Consider the following 11,396-nt stretch of genomic DNA (forward strand, 5'->3'; position numbering starts at 1 on the left):
TTAAAAACTGGTCCAGTTTTCTAGTTATTTAAGGCAGAAAGGTAAGCCTGTTAGTCCACCATGGCTGTAATTAGAAGTACTCTTCTATCTGTGCTTTGTGTGGCATGCACTAACCCCTCCCAAGAGTGATGACCCCTAAAGTCTCACACAGTTAGTGCATCCAGTTTGAAGTTCACCATCTCTGGTGGTGGATGGTTCTTTATATCATGTCTTGATATAGCTTCTCATGCTCTAACAACTAATAAGCTAAAAGGAAAAGTTTTACTTCCCTCTGACCTGCTGAGAATAGAGGCATAGTAACAAAATTGGGCCTTGAGAATACTAAAGAAGCTTTAGACCATTAGACCAGTTGTCATGGGGAGTGCCCTAGGGAAGGAATAAGAAATTAATAATGACCCAGTAGTTATCGTATAGCTGTCCTAGTCAACCTTGGAAAATCCTTTGATTGAAAACTCTTAGCTAGGAGAAAAGGATGTATTTATTCAGAGCATATTTTATGTTAGCATAGGAGTCTCTCCAAATTAGTTTTATATTTACATATGCTTCAGCAGAAAAATAGAACTTTAATAGAACTTTAATTTTCAAATTAGTCTTTCAATAGAATTGAATGTTAACTTGGTTCTAAAAGACCATTATTTAATTCAAGCTGTCCCACCATGTAATTTACTGCAAACACCCTTCAAATGTCCAAAGGCAGACCACTGTTGCTTTTTGAAGGATATAAACTGTAAAGGGCACACAGTGGGTTCATAATAAATATTGTTGGCTGAGGGCCTTCATCACCTTAATTCTATGAAATACTTAAATGACCCAGAGTTTGATCCAAAGTATAAGTACATTGACTTGGCTGGCTAATGAGCGAAGGAAGTCTTAAGTCCATAATTACTGTGGGTTAAGGATGAGTCACATGGGTGGAATTATAGAGAAATGCACATTTTTCCCGTCCATTTTACAACTTATCTGGAAAGCCTAATGATGCCTTTAATTGCTCCATGGTTTTCAAGCCAGCACATTTAAAACACTCCCTCTTGCTCTCAAAGTAAATTATTTTGAACTTTCAAGAGAAAAAAAATCTTCAAATCCAAACAGGCTTAGCACTATGGATTGGGAGCGAGTTACGAGGATATTTCTGCAGAATCTGCTGCCCATAGAAATCTAGCAAAGTTGGGAAACCTGAAGGGAGCTTAAGAAAATCTGACAGTTTGTGAAACTGAATTGGAAGCAAAATTCATTGAATTTGTACCTCAGGTCCACATGTTCCCATAATACAGTCATTACTCACATTTATTTACTTACTATTAAAATTGAAGGAAGATTGTTGGATTGCAGCTGTTTAGATTTTGATAAATGACAAACAGCATTTTTTCCTTCCAAACAGTGCAAGACATCAAATTCATACGTTAGAGGGAAAAAAAAAAAAAACAACCAAGATTGAGAGAGACTAACAGGAAGTGGGTTCATTCACTTTGGAATTCTATTTATAAACAGACCAAATCAGATAGACCCTAAGCCAGAGGGTGGTCACATCTTGATCCCATAAACACACACATTCTAATCACCTTTAGACAACATCTTTTCGGCCTTTGGGCCTTTGTTTGGCTTTATGCATAGTAAAGTGCATCAGCTATTTATATTTCTGCCAGTTGGAAACGATGAGCCAGTTTGTGGGGCTTTTTATTTTTAACAAAAATGTTGAAGTCGATTTATCCAGCCCCGATCCCGCTGTCAAAAAGCTATAACTACGGCAATGGCTGCGTGTATGAAGAGGCAACTGCCTTGGATTGTCAGGGAGCCAGTGACTTTGCTGCCTAAAAAGATAAAAAAAGGAAAAGGAAGTATTTTAATTCCTTTATTAAAAGCTGTTTATGAAAATGTGAAATTTTTAATAAAGTGAAGGTAGAATAATACAGTATCGAAAAAGTGCTGACTTTTCATGTTCAAGCTATTTGATTTTTGTTAAGAGAAATGGATACAATTCTTTTCTTTTTTAAAATTTATTACTGGAGATGATGGACACCTGTTTTTTAGTCATCTCAGGATTATCACTTTTAGAAATGCCTAGAAATGCCTCTTCTTCGTACTACCACTAGTGGTTCAGAAGAAGCCTCCCTATTTTGACATGAGTCCACCCCTCTGCCTTCTGCCCTGAGGCTTGAGTGGTTCAATTACCTGCCCCAGAGCACCTATTGGAAACTGATAAACCAGAGACTTACATCAGGATTTCTCCAGCTTGAGAGTGAGCACAGGTCAGCTCCTGTCAGGTGGTGGACGTTATAAACTGCACTCGGTGCAGTTGATGGCCAGGTCTCCTGCCCTTTGCGGAAAAGTGGGATCTGGTAAGAGAGATTAAAGCCAACATGTGGTGACAGGCTGAGCCAGTAATTGGTGTTTGGAACCAACTGTGTTTTGAATGGTGCATAGACAGTTCACATTATGTCCAAATGTGGGGGCTAATATCTTACAGTTATGGAGTGTCAGATTCCATAAGCGTATTTTAAAATCACTTCAATTTATTATTATTGGAAAACTATTGTTAGTCATTTATAAAGTCATAAGTGTAGAAAACCTATAAAGGGTATTGTTTCTTTAGCAAACATTTATTGACTAATTATTAGTATTTGGCCTTTGCAGGAACATCAAACAACACATAGGACAATGTGAAAGAACTTATGATCTAATAAGGAAAATATGTAAAAAAAAACACTTCACACCAATCAAATACATGTAGTAGTAACTGCCAATCTCTGATGGATAAAAGGTTATATTATAAAAGCAAAGCATTAAGACCTCTACACCTCCAGTCAAGATAGCATTATGAGTTCATACTATAAAACTCTCTCTTCCATTTCATAAACTTACACAGTGATAATTGGAGGTGGCCTATGAAATCCAGTAACTGCAACGAGGCAGAGACAATTGGGAGATAAGCAGAATCCTCACCCAGGTCTATCTTACAGTAGGCTCCTTGAATCCATAGATCCGTGTGGCAGTTATTCCATTTCCCAAATTCATAATCAAAATGGACATACTTAGCAACTGGAAGAAGCTTCACATTTATTGTTCGACCTGTAGAGAAGAGTAGAAAAGACCAAGGTCTTTCCTGGAAGTCCTTGAAAATGTCCCCCTTCCTGGCCAAGGTTGTAAATTTAAAAAGCAATACTACATCCTCGGTGAAACAGCAGAGATTATTGCACTCTCAAAGACTTAAATGATACAGAGCTAGTGATTCTCATTACATCCTCCTTTAAGTCACCAGTCTTTCCCCTACAAAAAGCAGATGACAGCCGATTACTGCAAACTTAACCCAGTGGTAGTGCTCGTCACAACTGCTGTGTTAGATATAGCATCTTTAATAGAACAGTTCAACATAACCTCTGGTACATTGTATATGACTACCGATCTATGGTGTTTATATTTTAGCACTCATCAGGATGGAACAAGACTGTAAGAATGAAGACAAGGTAGTCTGGGGAAGAGTTATGTAATCAGACCTATGGGAGAGGGTCCTCAAAGGGTGAGGATCTTTGTATATTAAGCTATGAGTAGCTTAGGAATAGCTATGGTAAAGAAATAGAGGCTACACATGGGCCCCGGAGCATGGACTTGCTTGCACCAATAGTGATCTAGTTATTGTTGTTGATGAATGTCCAATCTGTCGGCAGCTGAGAGAAATTCTGAGCCCATGATATGGCTCCACACCTCAAGGAGACTAACCAGCTACATGAAAAGTTGATTATATGAGATCCCTTCTACCTTGGTAAGGGCCATGAACTATCCTAACCAGGAGACATTTGATTTCCAGTATGACGTTTCCTTTCCTGCCTATGGTGCCTAAGCCAGCACCATTATCCAAAGGCACACAGAATGTCTGATTAACTGACATTGCCTCAGATCAAGAGAGCCATTTTATGGTGGGGGAGCTATGACAAAGGGCACATGACCATATGATCCACTTGTGCTACCATATATTACATAGCCCAGAAGTTGTCAGCCTGAGACAGCGTTGGAATTGCTTTCTTGAAAACACAGGTAAAGTGTCAAATTAGAGATGACAGTCTGTGAGGTTGGGGTACTGTCAAGATAAATATATTTATAAATAAAATATACGATAAAATATATATCAATGGCCATTATATGAACTGTGTGTCTAATTCGTAGAATGTGTGAGTCTAGAGTAGCACTGTCAAATAGAGTTTTCTGAAATGATGGAAATGTTCTGTGCTTTCCAATATGGTAACCGCTATCCACATGTGGCTATAGAACACTTGAAATATGGCTAGTGTGAATTTTAGTTTAATTTAAAATTAAATGTCCACGCATGGCTAGTGGCTTCCATACTGTTTCCAAGAGAAGTAATACCTCTGCTGTGGACCACAGCAAGAATCCCACTAAACAAAAAACTATAGGAACTGACTGGCCAACCCCTCTCCCCCATCACAACTTGGATAATTTGGGGTTTCTGATTTTGGTGGATCATGGGCAAAGAAAGGAGCTACCATATTAGCAGGGGTATTGGATCCTGATCATCAAGAGGAGGTAAATTTTCCCGTGGCATATTGGGACAGAGAGTCCATTTTGGAACTCAGGAGATCCAGTGGGTCATTTCATGGATGTCACATGCTCACTTTTACCTATAAGTGGGAAATTACACCAACAGTAGACTTATAAGCATGGTAACCAGGGATCTTCAGGGCTGAAGTCTGAGGTCACTCCATCAGGCAAATCACTTAGCCTGACAGCTATGCTGGCTTAGAAGGAAGAGAATCTAGACTGTGTCATAGAGGATGGAGATGATGAACTCCACTATACCACGGTGACCAACCACAGAAATGGGGCTGTAGTTGTCCCACCATTTTTTTGTGTGTGTGTGTGAGGAAGATCGGCCCTGAGATGACATCTGCCAATCCTCCTCTTTTTGCTGAGGAAGACTGGCTGTGGGCTAACATCCATGCCCATCTTCCTCCACTTTATATGGGATGCTGCCACAGCATGGCTTGCCAAGCGGTGCGTTGGTGCACGACTGGGACCGGAACCGGCAAACCCCAGGCCGCCGCAGCAGAGCGTGTGCACTTAACCGCTTGCGCCACCGGGCCGGCCCCTGTCCCACCGTTTTACTCTCCTCTTGTAATATTTTCCCCCATATATTGTGCCCAACCACCATTTTGAAGAAGTCATGATAGTTCAGAGTGAACTTAACGTGATTGCCAGTGGATTCCTAGTAATGTTCTATTTTTTTGATCTGGATAGTGGTTATATGAGTCAAAGTTTGTAAAAGTTTATTGAGCTATATATTTAATATCTGGGAACTTTACTGCATGTATATCATAGTTTAAAAAAAATATTTAAAAAATAAGAGAACTCTCACAAACTTGCTGCTACCACATCTAGTAGTATAGATACATCTGTCCTCATTGGCTCTGCTTTCTCAAGCTCACACAGAACATTCACTAAGATAGACCACATTCTGGGCCACAAAACACATCCTAGCAAATTTAAAAGAATAGAAATCATACAAAGTATTCTCTCAGACCACAATGGAATTGAACTAGAAATCAATAACAGAAAGATAGCTGGAAAATCCCCAAATACTTGGAGATTAAACAACACACTTCTAACTAACACATGAGTCAAAGAAGCCTCAAGGGAAATTAAAAAATATTTTTATCTAAATGAAAATTAAAATACAACCTATCAAAATTTGTGGGTTGTAGTGAAAGCAGTGCTTAAAGGGAAATTTATAGCATTGCATGTACATGTTAGAAAAGAAGAAAGATCTAAAATCAATAATCTAAGCTTCTACCAGAGGAAACTAGAAAAAGAAGAGTAAATTAAATTCAACATAAGCAGAAGAAAAGAAATAATAAAAGTTAGGGCAGAAATCAATGAAATTGAAAACAGGAAATTAATGGAGAAAATTAACAAAGCAGAAGTTGATTCTTTTAAAAGATCGATAAAATTGATAAGCCTCTAGCCAGGCTAACTAAGAAAAAAAAGAGAGAAGACACAGATTACCAACATTATAAATGAAAGAGAGACCATCACTGCTGATTCCATAGACATTAAAAGATAATAAAAGAATATTATGGGGCCAGCCCCGTGGCTTAGCGGTTAAGTGCGCGCGCTCCGCTACTGGCGGCCCGGGTTTGGATCCCAGGCGCGCACCAACGCGTCACTTCTCCGGCCGTGCTGAGGCCACGTCCCACATACAGCAACTAGAAGGATGTGCAACTATGACTATCTACTGAGGCTTTGGGGGGAAAAAAAAAGGAGGAGGATTGGCAATAGATGTTAGCTCAGAGCTGGCCTTCCTCAGTAAAAAAGAGGAGGATTCAGTAGGATATTAGCTCAGGGCTGATCTTCCTCACAAAAAAAAAAAAAAAAAGAATATTATGAACAACTCTATGCCCATAAATTTGATAATCTAGATGAAACAGATCAATTCCTTGAAAGACATAAACTAAAAAACTTAAACAGGAAGAAATAAATAATTTGAATAGGCCTATATCTATTAAAGAAATTAAATCAATAATTAATAACATTCCAATACAGAAAGTAGCCAGCTCAGATGGATTCATTAGTGAATTCTACCAAATATTTTAAGGAAGAAATTATGCCAATTCTCTACAATCTCTCTCAGAATATATAAGCATAGGGAACACTTCCTAACTCATTCAATGAGGCCTGCATTAATCTTATATCAAAACCAAAAATATTACGAGAAAGGAAAACAACACAGTAATATCCTCCATGAACAAAGATGCCAAAATCCTCAACAAAGTATTAGCAAAACAAATCCAACAACATATAAAAATAATTATACACCATTACCAAGTGGAATTTACTCCAAGGCTGGTTCAACATCCAAAAAGCAGTTAATGGAATCCATCACATCAACAGGGTAAGGAACAAAAATCATACGATCAGAACAATAGATGCAGAAAAAGCATTTGGCAAAATCCAATACCCATTCATAATTTTAAAAAACCATACTCTCAGCAAACTAGGAATAGAGGAGAACTTCTTCAACCTGATAAAGAGCATCTACAAAAACCCAAAACATACTTAAAGCTTAGAAACTAGATGCTTTCCGCTAAGATCAGGAACAAGGCAAAAATTCTGCTCTTGCCACTCCTACTTAACATTGTACTGGAAGTGCTAGGTAAGGCAATATGACAAGAAAAGGAATAAAAGTTATACAGACTGGGAAGAAATAAATAAAATTGTCTTTGTTTGCAGATGATATGATTATCTATGTAGAAAATTCCAAATAATCAGCAAAAAAAAAAAAAAAAAAAAAAAACTCTCCTGGAATTAGTAAGTAATTATAGCAAGGTTTTAGGATATAAGGTTAATATGTAAAAGTCAGTTGCTTTCTTCAATATACCAGCAATAAACAATGGGAATTTGAAATTAAAAATATAATACCATTTACATTAATAATAACAAAAAACCCCAAACTACTTAGGTATAAATCTAACAAAATATTAGAATATCTATGTGAGAAAAACTATAAAACTGATGGAAAAAATCAAAGAATATCTGAATAAAGGGAGAGGCATTCCATGTATATGGATAGAAATATTCAATATTATCAAGATGTCTGTTCTTTCCAAGTTGATCCTATAAATTTAATCAAATCTAAGTCAAAATCTCAAAACTTATTTTGTTAATATCATTGAACCAATTATAAAGTTTATATGGGAAGGCAAAAGACCCAACAGAATATTGAAGGCCGAGTGCTGGCAAGGAGCTATTGCAACATGAGTTATTGCATATATTCGTTGCTAATGGGAGTCCAAAATGGGACAGCTACTTTGAAAACCAGTTTGTTTCTTTTAAAGATCAAGATATACTACCATACGATGCAATAATTTTGCTTCTATTTACACACAAGAAATGAAAACATATGTTCAAACAAAAACTCATACAAGAATGTTTATAGTAGCTTTATTCATAATTACTCCAAACTGGAGACAACCCAAATGTTCAACTACTGAATGGATAAACAAATTATAGTATATCCATACAATGGAATACTACTCAGCAATAAATGGGAGTGCAACAACATGAAGGAATTTCCAAAGCATTATATTATGTGAAAAGAGTCAGATAAAAGGCTATAAAAAAGACAACCCAATTGAAATATAAATGAATAGTACTGCCACTTTGGAAAATAGCTTGGCAGTTGCTCAAGAAGGTAAACATAGAGTTACCATATGAGCCAGAAAGTCCACTTGTAGGTACAGCGTATACCCAAAATAATTTAAAACATATGTTCACACAAAAACTTTTGCATGAATGTTCATAGCAGCATTATTCATAATAGCCCCAAAGTAGAAACAACCCAAATGTTCATCAACTGATGGATGAATAAACAAAATGTGGTATATCCATACAGTGGAATGTTATTCAGCCTTAAAAGGAATGAAGTACTGATACATGATACAACATGGATGAACCTTGAGAACACGATGCTAAGTGGAAGAAGCCAGATGCAAAAGGTCACATATTATATGATTCCATTTATAAGAAACGTCCAGAATAGGCAATTCCGTAGTGATAAAAAGTAGATTAGTGGTTTCTAGGGGCTAGGGGAAGTGACTATTAATGAGCATGTGTTCTTTTTTTTTGTTCGTTTTTTGACTAATGAAAATATTCTGGAGTTAGACAGTTGTAATAGTTTCACAACCTTGCAAATGTACTGAACTGTACACTTAAAAGGGGTGAATTTTACGGTACACGGATTGGATCTCAATTTTTAAAAGACTGAATACTATATGACCCATTTATATGACATTCTGGAAAAGACAAAACCATAGTAACAGAAATCAAATCCCAAGGCCTGAGGGTTGGGGGAGGGGATTAACTAAAAAGGGGCAGGGAAAGATTCTGGGGGTGATGGCAAGTTCTATATTTTGATCATGGTGTTGGTCATATGGCTGTATGGATTTGCCAAACCCATGAGACTGTATACTTAATACAGCTCAATTTTATTGTATGTAACTTATAGCTCAATAAACCTAACCAAAACAAAGAGAGAGACAGAGAGAGAGAGAGAGAGAGAGAGAGACTATCTGATTCATGTATTACGAATAAACTAAACTTTCGGTTATATTTTTGGAAGCAGTTTTGTCTAGTAGAAAGAATAGGCACGTAGGCCTCCCACGGTCCTAAGTTCATCTCCTATGACCAATACTTTTAGATCTGTGACTTTGGCAAGATTCTTAATCTCTATGAGCTTCAGTTTCTTCATCTGTAAATTGTGAGAGAAAGAGAAAGAGACAAGAAGAATAAGAGTGGTTAATGGTGATTGGGTACCTACTACATACCAGGGACTAAGCTGAACATTTTTAATAATATTTTCATTCTAAATATATATATATATTTAGGGCAAAAAAAGGCAAAACTTTCGTAAAATTTATAAGCTTAGAAAATGCTAGAATAGTTAATAAATGTACTCTACCCGAGCATTTGAAAGCATCATACAAAACAGCTGTCCCAAAGGAGGCTGCTTGGGGCTAGAGAATAGTTAATGACACAAGTGTGGTTCCCAGAGAAACACTTTTTCTGATGGAAAGATGACCGATGCTAGGTTGTATGAGGACCGTGAATAGTTAGGTAGACCGATAGCTGCCTCTTTTCTGTCATGACTGTGAAAGGCAAATACACCTCACTCCAGGGAGAACTGATAGCAACTAAACATTGACTATCTGGTCGATTAATGAGAGCTGAGTGCCATTGGCAGCAGCCCCCGGGGGTCCACAGTTCTGGCTAACTCCTCGGGTTTGGGAGGTGCTGAGAGCAGCCTGGGTCAGCTCCCTAAGCTCGCACTCTGTGGGAACCCTGTGCTCCAGGCACTACGTGAGAGCAAGGTGAGGTTTCACCTTTGGGCAGAAATGGGGGAAGGCTTGGATTTGATTAAACAGCAACTGGTTGAAATTTGGTCTGAAAAACCTTTTGCTCCCTTGTCCCTTCATTGAAATCACAATGAGTTTTACAGGCCCATCTCAGTTCCCTCTTCCTTCCTGAAATCGAAGCTGTTGATCTGACCCTCTTTAACACTTTTTGTCTGCCACACAGTTTTCACTTTGTGAATATACTGTCTTGTACCTGTTGGGTCTGATTCTCTATCCCAGGCTAATCTTGTCTGGGAGGTGAAATGTATATTCCTGGGGGCAGGAGGATGTCATCATGTGCTTACTCTCTATCCCTCTCAGCACCTGGGACATTGGGGTCTAAATTAACTCCTGACGAATTGACCAGATTTACTTGAACTCTTGGAATAAATAGTCTAGTATCACCCCGCAGATATTCGTCCCTAGAATTGTTAACAGGGCCCAAGTTATAACCTTTTTACCATTTTTGTTGAGACAAAACCTCTTACAGAGAGATGGGTGGTCTTTGACCAATCACAATCTCTCTGAGCCTCAGTTGCCCACTATAAATGGGGTAAAACATACTTTTTTCTGAATTGTTGAGAAGAGGCATTGATAATGTAGTATAGCCCCACATGGTAGATGCTCAATGAATGGCAGCAATGATTGCCATATCGTCTTCTAGAAAGAGTCGTTCACAAACAGCTATAACAGAAAGGACATGGGGGAAGCAAGTGAGAGACGTGAGATTCCTTTTCTGTGAAAATGTTGTCATGGAAGCTTTGCAGGATGACTGTGGGGAGTAAACTGGATGAAGCACATTGCAGAAGCCCTGTTCAAACAGTACTAAGCAAGAGGCAGCATCCATGGAGTCCGAGGTGGTGTCCACACAGGCAGTATTTGAGGAACATCAATAGAGTGAGATATGGAAAGGAGAAAGAGTCTCTTATCTGTGCATCTAAACCTCTCAATTTGTTTGGCATTTCTGTATAAGGAAATGCAGTGTTTCTTCTAAATATATTATAGTAGTGAAGAAGCTGCTGATTAAAGGTTTCTGCTTGTGGAATTACTTTAAAAGGACAACCAGTTTTCAGACTTCTCTTTGCTCCATGCATTCCTTAATTTGCTAGTTTCGAGTTGGTATAACCCCTTGAAGCAAAAACAGGTGCTTTTGAGAAGTGGTGAGAATTCAGAATTAATGGCACGCAGAGATCTTTTCTGTGTCTGAAAACGAGCTACGTATCTAAAACTTTTCTCTGTGTCTATTCCACTTAAGTGCTGGAATCATAAAACACAGGATGAGGCAGAACAATTGTGCCATTGTTTTTAACAACCTCAAAGAGGATTTCAGAGTACCGTAAGCTGTTAATGAATTTCAGGAGGCAGGTGCAAGACATGCAATTACTTTTCCATTTCCATCCCTTTTTATCATTTGAGAACACTTACAGATTATTCACTGATTTCTGTGGCGGAGGAGTTTTGTGAGAAGAAATATTCTCTCAGAAAACAACTATTAAACAT

This window comes from Ceratotherium simum, chromosome 18 (assembly GCF_057802395.1).
Source record: "Ceratotherium simum simum isolate JZ-2026a chromosome 18, ASM5780239v1, whole genome shotgun sequence".
NCBI lineage: Eukaryota > Metazoa > Chordata > Mammalia > Perissodactyla > Rhinocerotidae > Ceratotherium > Ceratotherium simum.